Source organism: Triturus cristatus, chromosome 2_2 (genome assembly GCF_964204655.1).
Source record: "Triturus cristatus chromosome 2_2, aTriCri1.1, whole genome shotgun sequence".
NCBI lineage: Eukaryota > Metazoa > Chordata > Amphibia > Caudata > Salamandridae > Triturus > Triturus cristatus.
Genome location: NC_140582.1, coordinates 451,307,391 through 451,320,343, shown reverse-complemented (window position 1 = coordinate 451,320,343; position 12,953 = coordinate 451,307,391). Strand labels below are relative to the sequence as shown.

Sequence of the window (12,953 nt, the reverse complement as noted above, 5' to 3'; positions counted from 1 at the left end):
ATTGGGTTTTAGTGCAGTGTATGAACTCATCCATTAGTATTTGAAACTTGTTTCGAATTAAGACATTAGGGGGCATATCAACAACAACCGGCGATAATTATCTCTAAGCGCACTTAGCGCTAGGATAATTATCGCCGGCTAGCGTGAATTTTTATCGCTGAGCTAGCGTGCTATTAGCAACGCTTATCTCAATAGCGATAAAAATCCTCACGCTAACAGGCTAACGTGAGATTATCTCGGGAAACCCAGCGATAATCTCACGTTACCTTGTTGATAGGGACAGGCAAACTTAGCCATGATATCCTCCTTCCATAGGATATCATGGCTAAGTCAGAAAAATACCAGACGTAAAAAAGCAACGTTAACCGCCGTTAGCGCTGCTTTTTTTGTCTCTAACAGGGTTAGCGACATTCTTGATAATAGGAGAAATGTCGCTTAGCGACATTTCTCCTATTATTTTACTCTGGAATGCCCCCTTTGCATCTCATTAGAGATGCAAGGGGAAGCGTAGAGTAAAAGGGTGCTAACATGCAAATTTGCGTGTTAGCACCCTGTTGTTGATAGGGCGCTAGTTTTATCTCTCCTTTTTTGGCTTTTAAAGCCAAAAAAGCAGAGATAAAGCCCTTGTTGATATGCCCCTTGAATACACCAGTACATTGAGAGCCATAATCATTTTTAAGTGTAAACTTACAGAACAAGAATTCCTCTGTGGCTCGACAACGTTGCTATGAGTCAGCCATTAAAGGTATCAGTTTACCTGTAGGCTGAGTGTGCGGATAGGGATGTTGGTATAGTTGAAGCATTATTGCCTATTAAACAATACAAGAATTACATTATTTTATAGAGTGCTTCCTGAACGGAATTACTTCACACTGCTCCAAAATTGACCTTGAAGGAACACGGGACACTGAAGTAAAAAGATTTGCTTACGATTATCCAATTTGGTCAAGTAAGGAAGCTGGTATTTGAGCCCACGTTTTCAAGTTAAACATTGAGTAATTCAATCTGTGGAGGAATGCCTCCTTCAATCTCAGGTAGCAGTCATATAGCTACAAAAAGCCCAATTCTCAAACTGCATTTTATATTGCATTTAGTTGCACTACAATAGTACTATTAATGTACTACAAAATGTTATTCACATACCTACATGTGCCTCTGCCTCTTCTATCTTTTATGTGCAGTGATCTCCACCCGACTGCGGTAGAAACATTTTAGTAGTAAATGTGGGAGGGACATAGTGGAGGGGTTGGGGAATGGGAATACTTGCTACTAAAGATGGGTGGTTACGAGAGGAGTGAGGAGGTGGTCAATGGAGGGTTTAAGTAGGGATATGCACCCACCCAAAAAACAGTAAGTCCCTTTCTATTCACAAACTGCCCTTCTATAGTTACTACAGTCAAACATGAACCATAACAGTCATAAAAGTACTAATGCTCAGTGCAGAAGTAAATCCAGCGCCACCCATGTCCACTCACAGGTACTGCAAAACACTCCAGTAGCAAATAATGGAGGTAGGGAATCAAAATAAACCCCAGGGAAGCTAATGTTAAAGTAAATTTAATTATTTAAACTGTTTAGAAATATAATTACATTATACCCAATGTTAGAAAACTTCTAAAATAAAAACATAATTATTCATTTTTCAAAACATATTTTATTTACCCTTTTGAAATTTAAAACTGAATGTAACATTAATATTTAATAAAGCAATAATAAAAATATTGTTAATTCATTCTATACATCACTTTTAATAATTTTGAATATGTAATAAAATATTTTTTTTTACTTTAGGAGGAATTCTTTTCAATTAAAATTCAGAAACATAGGTTTATTAAAAAAAATTAGATAGAAAATATTTGATTTCCAAGACATTCATCTTAAAGAAATGTATACATAAAACTGCATCGACGAAATATAACAAGTTGAAACTCATCACCGCATCACTCAGAATCATTAAAAATAGCTCTACTAAAATCTATCAAAGTGACCAATATTCCATTCTCAAAATCTGTTCTAGATAGAGGTAAAATAAAACAGCATTGCGATTTTATCACTACAATATTCAAGATCATTAAATATATTTCTTCCAAAATCTATCAAAATGTTTTATATTCCATAGCCAAATGAATTTTAAAACATTTAGAATACAATAGCATTGCTCAAAATAGAATATCCTTTCACCATAAAATTCGGTAAAACTCCAGTTTTTGAATAAGCAGTATATTTCTAGCAATTGTGATAACAATTTTAAATTATTTCCAAGTAAATATAGTGACGTGCTTCACTCAGCTACTTCATAAAAAGTGGATGCAACATCTTTTTCCTTTCACTGAAAAAAAGCATATAGTTTAGCAGTAAATAAGTTATGGATTACTTCATTTTCAAATTGCAAAAACAGTGCCCATTATTTTCCAAAACTTTCTTTTTTATAACCACCAATTCTTTAACTAGGGTTGATACAGAAACCGAAGTTGTAGAATAGCATACCTCAATCTGTAATGGGGACCTGAGACAAATATGGAGATGAAACTCCCACCCGAAGGTACTCCAAAAAGGTTGCTAGAGAGGGTTTTGAGGACAGGTAACGTCTGTCACTAACTAGAGAGCATTCCTTAACTCTCTCATGAAGAATATTCTTCGAAGGTACTCACACTCATAGCCACCCTTCAGTACATCAATTTCTGGATCGATTTTACCCACTAACCATTCAGGGAAATCCATTTGTGAACCACATAGTTTTCGTCAGAGTCATACAAGACAGTTTATCTTGATTAACTTTTTGTATAAAATCATACACAAATTTGAGTGTGTGGGATCTTACTAGCAGAGTCCAAGAGGCAAGGGTAAGCTCCAACCTCGGGGCCGGCAGAATCACACTTGTTAGAAGCCCTAGGAGGGTCTTCAAAATACACTCTCTAGTGTTACCCACTTAACACAATGGTCCAAATCCAATAATTCAGCCCATACAGAACCTGTGGAATTAATTTCTTTGCCACTGTCTTTATTAATGGGTGCATAGATATCCCCCCAAACCTCTGATCAAATCTCAAGGTATTTACTGTACGTAAAAGTCCAGTTTTCACTTCTGCCACGTGGCTTTGCTATTCCAAATGCCAAGCGAAGGTGATTCCTAAATCTTTAGATTCATGTACCTGTTCCAAGGGTTCTTTATCTAAAAACCAAGAAGTTATCAGGTCGATTTAAAAACATCATAATTTTTTATTTTAGCCTCTTTAATGATAAGCAAATTCTTCTCACAAAAGTCATGTAGAATTTGCAGTTTCCGTTTCAGGCCTATAGCAGTACAGTCCATTAGGACCAAGTCATCAGCATACTTAAGACAACGAGTGTCCCCCTGTCTAAGGGGCTGATTTAGATCTTGGTGGCAACGATCCTGCCGTCACTTTAATGACGGATTCACAGCCCGCCTAATTAGTGGCCCACCCACTCGATTTAGATGTTGGCGTGTCCATGAACGAAAGATCGCCAAAGTCCTGCCGACTCCACCAGGAATTCTCACCCATGTCGACGACGTCGTAGGCTGAAGCGACTGTCAGCGGGATTCCAGTCAGATGACCGCCAAGCTAATCACGATTTGGCTTTCACTCGAGAGAACTGTGGTGGGAATACCTCTTACTTTGAGTTGGCAGAATCAAAGGAAATGAGGTAAGAACTTACATTTTTTACGGTTCTCCACTTCCGTCTTGAACCCAATAGTCCAGGTCCCTTCTTTGATGCTCCGATTTCATCAAAACACCAAATGACTTTGTTATTGCCGGGATCTGAGGTAAGCAACATTTGTCTTACTATAAATCATGTGTTGACAACTGCAGTAACTTCATGTATGTTTGCATTGTTCTTGTGTGCTATTTTTTCTTATTTGCAATGCCGTAGTGTACATTTTACAACTTTTCAAGGTAAAATGAACACACCTGTATTGACACTTCAAAAATATTGTTGTTGTGGTGATTGGGGGTGTGCATTTAATAGTTTGTGTATGTTGTATTTGTGGCATGCAATATGTAACATATAGGAGCATAACACATTGCCTACATTTGCTTTGGAGGCAAACACAGCATATACATGTATTGGCACAAAAATAAGTAGTACTTACCAGTCCCCACTCCACCAGGGACTCACTCCATCAGCAAACTGCCACTAGGATATTGCCAGCACAAAGGGGACATCTAAATAGGCTCAGCGGAATACTGTCGGCTTGACAGCAATTGAGCCAGCAGAGCCAGCACGGCAGGAGGATCCATCAACTCGACGGAGGACCTGGGACCACCTTCACTGGGGGATGGCGGGAGTACGGCCAACATCTAAATCAGGCCCTTAGTCCATTATTGACCTCAGTTTTGTCGATAAGGAATTAGGATTCCCATCCTGTTAAGATTGACCTGGACCCAGTTATTTTCAGGTATCCAAGCTTTCATGAATAAGAGTTCATCAGGAATGCACCATCTGGACAGTTTTTCCCACAGGAGTCCTTGATTTACTTGCACAAAAAATGTCCTAAAATCGACAAACCACCAGCATACTTTGCCCACTGTGTCTACTGCCCTTCGAGCAGCATGACAGATGGCAAAACAATGATCAACTGCTGAAAATCTTGGCCTGAAACCTTCCTTGTTCTTTTGGTACTCTCCCACTCCCAAATGCCCATGTCTTAAGGGAGATCAGTAAAGTTTGAGCGTAGATCTTGGACGACACTTCCAGCAAGGAGATTAGCAATAATTGGCTGAGTCATCGAAGGAACCCTTCTTGTGTATAGGCTTGATTACTGCACCAAGACCAAGGATTACCTCAGTGTTTGATACCCTTTTGAAAACAGGGCTTAGAACTTTGGCCCACCATATAGGGTTAGATTTATAATGGATTGCCACAACCCATCTGGCCCGTGCCCCTTATATTTTCAGATTTGCAGTGATCTCAAATATCATACCTGTGTCCTTTGCTGGCGTCAGATGTGTGCATTCTACCTGACGAACAGCAGCGTCACTTGTCACATTTTCATTGGGCTTTTTATTTAACTCCATTATAAATGTGTCCATTTCAACTCAGAGACATATGCCTCTAGGTTGGAAGGTGATGTTAGGTGTACCATGTTTACCAAATGACATAAGAGTCTGGCAATACCCTTGGCAAATACATCCTGCATTTTTCTCCAATTTGCCTCACAAAACTGCTTCTTTTTTGGCAACAAACTGCCCGATCTACCTTTTTTATGACTCTTAAATCCTGCGCTAATTTCCCTTCCCCATTTGATGGTATCTTGTGTCTCATTCTATTCACTTCCAAATGAACTTCTTGGCATTTCGCATCAAACCATGCAGTTTGCTGTATTTCTCGTGGTCTTTTGAAGGGATGATTATGTTTTTCAGTGGCACCTGGATGCTGTTAATGAACCAGTTACATCTGCGTCTAACATGTGCCCCTCAATTCCTATTTCTGCCGTTTCACAAAATGTGTTCTCTCCAATTAAAGCCCTTATTCTATGGTTATAGGTCAGTGGAAAATCGACCTTTGGTTCTCTGTGAGGCATGGATTTTAAATTGAGAACCAACTTAATAGCAAAGTGGTCACTCTTCCTCAGATCCCTAATCTTGAAACTCGCCACCATTCCAAAATGCTCAGCCGAAATAAGTGTATATATAATCAGTTGGGGGTTTGTTCCTTCCATATTTAGATGTCACTGCTGCAGTGCTGTCAGTCAAGAAGCGCCCATTAGAATTTACTAAAGTACGTTGTGCTTGGGTTGATGTAAGCTGATTCGCTTTTCTGGAGGTTTTGTTACCAGGCATGTCACAGATGGGATACCCTTACATTCCAAGCTCCCTGGAGACAGCTGTCAAAAATAGAAAGAAGCAATTTGAAATTAAAATCACCAGCTAACACAAACTGAGCTGCCGGGAAACAACAGTGAAGAATCAGCAGATCCTTGTTCAGCTCGGCCGTTTCTCTTTCAAAGCAGTTACAATTAGGTGGGATGTGCACATTTATACAAATCAACAATCCATTAACAATTAGTTAATTTGCTAAAAGGATTGAACAAGCTACTATGGTCAACAGACCTCCAGAGGGCCGGCCTGAGGAGGCTGAGGGACTCTTGTTACTTACAACAAATCCATCAACTGAGGGGGTTTCCTGAAACCAGATCTTTTGCAGCAACAAAATCGAACACTCCTCTAAAGTACATCTGTAAGTAGGTGTCTCCTTTAGTGAACTAAAACCATATATCTTCCAAACCAAAATGTTATTGCCTGTGGGATGCCCTGGCACCTGAGTATAATTGTGTCCATCTCCTCTTACTCAATGAGATCCAAAAGTTTCCTCGGAGCCCTTACACCATTGCCTTGACTCATACCGGATACCTCCTCCCTCTGCTTCATCGTTGCTGAATGTTACGGTTATTATACAATTTGATGGATCGCTCCTTTCAAAATTCAGAAAATTGGTCTTCGCTGAGCAAAACCTAGACAGGTGTGGTAGCTCAATTTGGTTGGGTACAAGACCCCCATGATCATTTAACAAGAGCAAATAGGTCAGACTATCATTAATATTTGAGGCATTACCGTGCACCCTGAGGTAACCATGGAAATAGTCATGTAACACACTGGTGTCCTGGGTCATCGCTAAGCTTTATACCATATATGGCTTGTTTGTCTTTTTTCTCAACTACTTTGGAAGCTACTCCTTGGGAAAGGAAGGCATTCTTAGTTTACTCCCATTTGTCACTCGAGATGCCACTAGGGTCTACATCCCCAAATTATTATTTCACTCAACCCTGGGATTAGTTTAAATATTGCAAGGATTTTAGTGCGATTTAGGGGGTATAATTTAAACTTTAGCTTTCCCTCTTTATTGACTTAAAGCACAGAGTCTTAACAGATCGCTCTTAACCTGAGGGATATGCTTCCAGTTTTTAAAAACACTTTTCCACCAACCGCTCTTTTCCTGCCTCTGCCAAGAGAAGTCAGCATTGACTCTATATCATCCTCTATTGAAGGCTTACTTGAAGAAATTGTCTTGAGAGGCACTGAACCCTTGGTTTTATAGGCAACTTAACCAGTTGTGCCATTGCAGATTTCTAGAAAGTTAGATCAGAAACTTTGGCATTACAAGCTTTTATTGGGTTTCTCCACAACTTTACTTTAGAGATTCTAGGATTTGTACTTTTAAGAGTTTGCACGCTAAATCGTGATAGTACCCTATTTTTCCTGTATTGCTCACCACTATGCTAAATCAAGCCAGGACGCCAGGAGACATATACATTACATAGTTTATTCACATTGGGTGGAACAGGCAGCATATTTGAACTACTTTGCTGCACCTCAGGGCTGGTATTTGCTAGAGTATCAGTTAGGGAATTAGTTGGTCTCTGTATGTTGCAGTCAAGTGCTATTTTAATGCTGTCTAATAGAGAAATCTGGTTTGCCTGCTGTGTATTTCGCGTAACTAATCCTTTTGCTTGCTTAGTGTAAGCAGGTTCAGCATTGAGAATTCTGGGGCATTAACTATTGAGTTCTGGGCACAAAAGTTGAGGTTGGGAGTATTTGTTGCCTCGGGGGTCAGATATCTTGAAGGATCTCTCTCTGATAGCACATCATAGGTGGGGATGCTTGGGAACCCCCTCATCTCTGCCCCCGACCATCAACATGAACCCCTCTCTAGATAGGGGAGGTCGATAGTCAAGGTGGGTGGCGCACTTTCTTGTTACCTTCTCCAAAAAGTTCCTAATTTGGTCCCAGCCTCCAACCATCTTCTCCCTTCACTCCAACTGGAACACCTTGGAGACAAGCTAGGACTTTGAACAGGACCATCAAATAAATGCTTGACATATCACCTTTAGCACATCACCATCTGCCCTCTCCACCTAGACCTCATGTGAAAACACCTTTGCTGTCCCCCCAAGTCCCCCCACGACAGGTCTGCACACTCTGCTCCACAGTAAGATGACAAAAGGAAAATATTGCTATGGTCCGATGATTGTGGCAAAGTAAGACTCTTTGATAGAGAAAATGTTTTCAGGCTCTTAGGCAAGGTGAAATGTGTTGTTACAAAGTTCCGCAAAGAGCGAGACAAACTCAACTTTTTATCTTTCACTTGGTTCACTTGATTACAAACCTTTTTCAGGCCAGACCCAGAAGCTTTAGGCAAAGCCAACCTTCCTTTTGAGTTTGTTTCCTTTCCACTATGTTTGCCTATTCCCGACTTAGTCTCTCCATTTGAGCCACTACCTCCAGTTAATCAGGTTGAATCGATTGGCCCATTTGAAGCATGGTCGCAGGACACTGAAATGTCCCCTAAGTAGCTCGTATGAACAACATCTTGGGATTTGAGCCTTCTTGAGCCACATATTTGTCGCAAAGCTTTCTGTTTTTTAGGATGCATTATTAATTTTGATCAAACATAGGTCCAATGATCTATACAATAATCAAGCAATTTACTTCTGGGGTGAGGGCCCCACTACCAAGGCTCTCACAAGGCTACCAAACCCCCAGACTCCCATGAAGACTTTGAGAGGCTGAACCACAAACAAGCCACAAGCCTCTAAACAGACCTCCAGTTTTCAACTCCCAGCAAAGACTATAGTGTATAGTCGATTTTATTTATTGAAACACCTTCTTCTCCGGTGCTGAAAACCACAGCCACCAGGAAATTGTCATGAGATGAGAGAGAATCAGCACAGTGGTTGGTGCTGCTTGTGCTCGCTGGTTCTCCACTACTGCATTCTCACTCAGCATGACTCAACCACAACCGCTAACATCTAACCGCAGCAGCTCATCCTCCACTCCTAACACTCCAAGAACCAAATCGTGCCAATTAGCACTAGGTACCACAAGATAATAAGTACCAAGCTCGAGCAGGTACTGTTGCAGGTACTGTTTCCAGACTGTTCCAGATCCTGTTGCAGATGAGCACCGTTAACCAGTGGTATCACTAGGTATCTTCAGGAGACCAGCATGGCCAGATAAGCCACAGACCGCAGGACCAATATATTCGGCAATGACAGGTGAAGGCGACAGAAGAGTGCAGGCTAATGGGCAGACAGGCAGGCAGCAAGGCAATAGGCTCTTAGCCACTTTGGCATGAGAAGAAGGGAGAAGAGGCAAAAGTTTGAGGAATAGTAGATAACAGCTAGTAAGTAAATTAAGTGAAATTGAAAATGCAGGGCTGTGACAAGCAAAAGCCCTCTCCAAGACCTCTCTTCCTCCTATTCCTCCTCGTATTACCTTTCACAAAAGCCCCTTTCCACAACAAACCAGGCAGTTTTAGAGAGTGCATCCCCACCTTGCCTCTCAAGCCACCCTCCTATCACCGTGCCGCAATCACAATACTCTACTACTCCACTAACAGCTTCTGCTCTGATGTCTTCTCCGCTGACTACTAACTGCTCTCCTGCTCCCTTGTGCTCATGTTAGCACATCAGCGTCTCCTCCTCTCAATGTGTCTCCATTTTTCAGTGCGACCTCAGCATGTCCTCCACCTCTCCTCCTCAGTGCCAGTTTATTATAACTATAACATGTTGAATGTAATCATTTTTTATATTTTAAATGTGGTTAATAATGCTGCAACTTTTTATATTATATCATATTTAAAATAAATAAATAACATTAACATTAATTTTGAAAACACAAATAATTTTCCTATTTTTTTAAAAAGTTATACAAACTTTTAAACTTTTTCCTATACTTTTCAATAAGGAAATCTCTATCCCAGGGGTGGAGGTCTCTACCTACATGTGAAAAGGGACAAAGTAGTAATTTTATACTTGTAAATAAGGCTCCACCGCCTGAATTCACGAGTGGGGACATGTATCTCTACACTTTTGAGTAACTGTACACTCAGAAATGGCGAGTAAATAAAAGTAGTAAAATTTCTGAAAAAAGTGAGGGAACTTACATTTTTGGATTTTATCAGGTGTAACTTTACCTTTGGGAATAGGCCACAAAGTGTCTAGTCCTTACGTGAGCTAAATCACTAGACTATATTTAATAAATACAAATATCACATAAAATCAACAGGCATATTCAATAATCTTTCTAGTAAAAGGTATTATGTCAAGAGAAAGGGAAGGCAAAACATTTTAGTTTTATTTTAATAGTGCTGGCTTCTCCTGACTTAACACAAAACCAGAAAACACAGAAGGTGATGAGAGGAATGCTTGAAATTTGTCTGACCACTGGCGATCACTAGGGGTAGCATTCCATCGTTCTTTTGCTCACCATGTCACCTCAGTTTGGACCCAGCCATATGGAAATGAGTCTTGACCCTGCTCCTCATTGGAACAGTCCTGAACCAGTAATAAGCATCTTGGGAACGGTATCAAGGTTTCACCCTTCATCAGCTAGGCTAAGGGTATGCCCAGATGTGGGTCCCATGCTCGTCACGCCACCCGATTCAAGCTAGCCAGACTGATGAGGAGTGAAACCCCAAAACCGGTCCCAGGATGCTTGTTTCTGGTCCAGGGAGGACCTGGCCCGGCAGTTCGGGCTGGCTGTTCCCATGGGGAGCAGTGTCAAGACTGACTTGCCTATGGCTGGGTCTAAACTGGAATGGCGTGCAAAAATATGATGGACTTAACCCAGATCTGTGACTGGGGGTGAATGTTTGATTGGCTCAGCATTCTGTCCATCATCTGTTCTTTTTGCAATTAACACAAAACAAACCAATTTTATATATGGATCAACAACTCCATCATGGCAAGGTAGTTATTGAAACAAAGCAGCTTCCTAGGTCCCACAGAGTGTACTCTGAACTGCAGGTCTTCATTACACACATGGAAAGTGCATCTGGATAGGGCGAGATATTCATTTACATGCTCTACTTTTAGTTCAAGCAGTAAAACAGAGTTTACATATCCACTCAGTTGTCCTGCATTTACAGTTTCTGGGCCTAATTCCCAAAGGTAAACTTAGTACTGTTTTGGTCTTCACAAAGTGCAAGTGTAATTCTACTAATGCACGACTGTGGAGTCTCCGCCATGGGTGGTAACACTTATCAAAACCCGAGGAAGCAGCTGAGAAGACATTAAACACTGACACAGACCATGAGGAGACTGTGACAGCCCAATGCATCAGCCAGAAGAGACTGCAAGACGCTGTGGCCCTCCCGCATAATGTTCCCAGAGTCCAAAAAGATGCCCCAGTCCTCCCTGAACTGGCAGGCACCCTGGTTGGGGTATGACTGCTCTTGGCTCTAACACCTTCCTAGGACATGCATGAGCTTAGAAAGTAGAACTGTTCAAATTGACTCTAATGGACAAAACAAGTCTTTGTCCTGTAGTGATTGGAATATTGCCACATCTGAAATTCACCTCCATTATTGCATGGAGAAGAACAAGACCCGCTACAAGGAAAGGATGGACTCAGGGACACTGCTCAGGACGACACTAATGCTCGGATCTAAAGAAAATGTGGTTATTATTTAGTGTGCTGTTGATATTCTTTGTGTGATTATATTAAATACTACTGTTATTATAAACTTGAGTATTTGACTTGACAATCAGCTAATTGGGCTTACTGTTTGTACTTTGAGTCTTGTGTCTGTGTATGCCTTCCACCTACCTCCCCTAAGAAGCCTTTGAGATCTCGACCAGTGCTACCAGTGAGTCAAGTGCTGAAGGACTGCTACTTGGCCCAGCTATTCAGGACCTATAGTAGGTCAGCCCTAGGGCGCCAAAAGTAGAAGGCCACAACCCCTACCGTTAGGTGCAGTAACCCCTGCCTGCCTGGTGACCCTCTGAAAGGGGTTCTCACACATACTGTCTGCGCCACTGAATACTTTGTGACCACATGAGGATTCCAGTGCGAGTCAGAATGAGGAGGCGAATGCTATTTTGTCTGTTTCTTTTCTCTTGTGAATTTAAAAAGTGTGCAAATGCCACTTATGAATTGCAATGCACAATTGGGTATTGGAAATCAGGACTAAGAGCCTTATTTGGAGTTCGGTGGATAGGATACTTTGTCATAAGTGTGGCAGATGTTCCGTCTGCGTGTTACAAGTGCTTTATAGCCTATGGCATTTTTATTACAGTCAACAGAATATTGCCACGTTTTGACAGGCATACAATCAACCAAATTCTACAGAAGGCACTTTGCTTTTGGAAAGCCATTGAATTTACGCCATTCTGGCTCTACAAATGCAGTGCTGTGGTGAATCTGTTTGCTCTGCAATAAGGATGCCTACCTAATGCTGGCTATGACCATTCTACCAGTCACATTGAGTTGTAGAGGCGGAGTGTATACGCTGTAACACATTTACCTTTAACGTATTGTAATCTGATAACTGTGAGCCCTGGCACAGCTCCAAACCGTGCTGATGCCAAAGTTTGATGAAGAGTGAACATTTTTCATTAGTTGAAAGTATCAAATTTGTCTTGGAAAAAATAACTAATTCGACGCTGTTATGATACACCTGGTCTGACACGAAAAATACTTAAGTGTGTTTCAAACGTGATCCTGTGAATTCAATTTCAAAATCGCAAGTGCAACTCTCTCTGATGTTGAACCAATAAAGAATATAATACTATATATTTTTATGTTTAAACCAGTACCTGAGAATGTGACCAGCCTTAGAAATGTATAAAAAGAGACAGTTGTGGTTCATGAGAGCTACCAGACAAAAGGGCATATGCAGCTTTTGTATGATAGAAAGATGGGGCCCGATTCACAGAACAAACTTAAGACTAAATCCTAAACTTAGTACCATTCTGGTATTCACAGAATGCACTAAGTACTTCTGGTATTCACAGAATGAACTTACTACTTTTGCTATTCACAGAATGAACTTAGTACTTTTGCTATTCACAGAATGGATTTACGACTCCTAAACTTACGTCCGCACTCGGGCCGGAAATTCCGGCCCGGAGGCGGAGCTTCCGGCCCGGAGGCGGAGCTTCCGGCCCGGAGGCGGGGCTTCCGGGCCGGAGGCGGGGCTTCTGGGCCGGA

At 41.2% G+C, this 12,953-nt stretch overlaps 1 long non-coding RNA gene across 1 annotated transcript in view; it reads right to left on the bottom strand.

Annotated features, from left to right (window-relative positions):
- The window catches only part of LOC146862344 (uncharacterized), a 171,526-nt gene that overhangs the window by 38,665 nt on the left and 119,908 nt on the right, over positions 1-12,953 (bottom strand). The window lies entirely within an intron of this gene.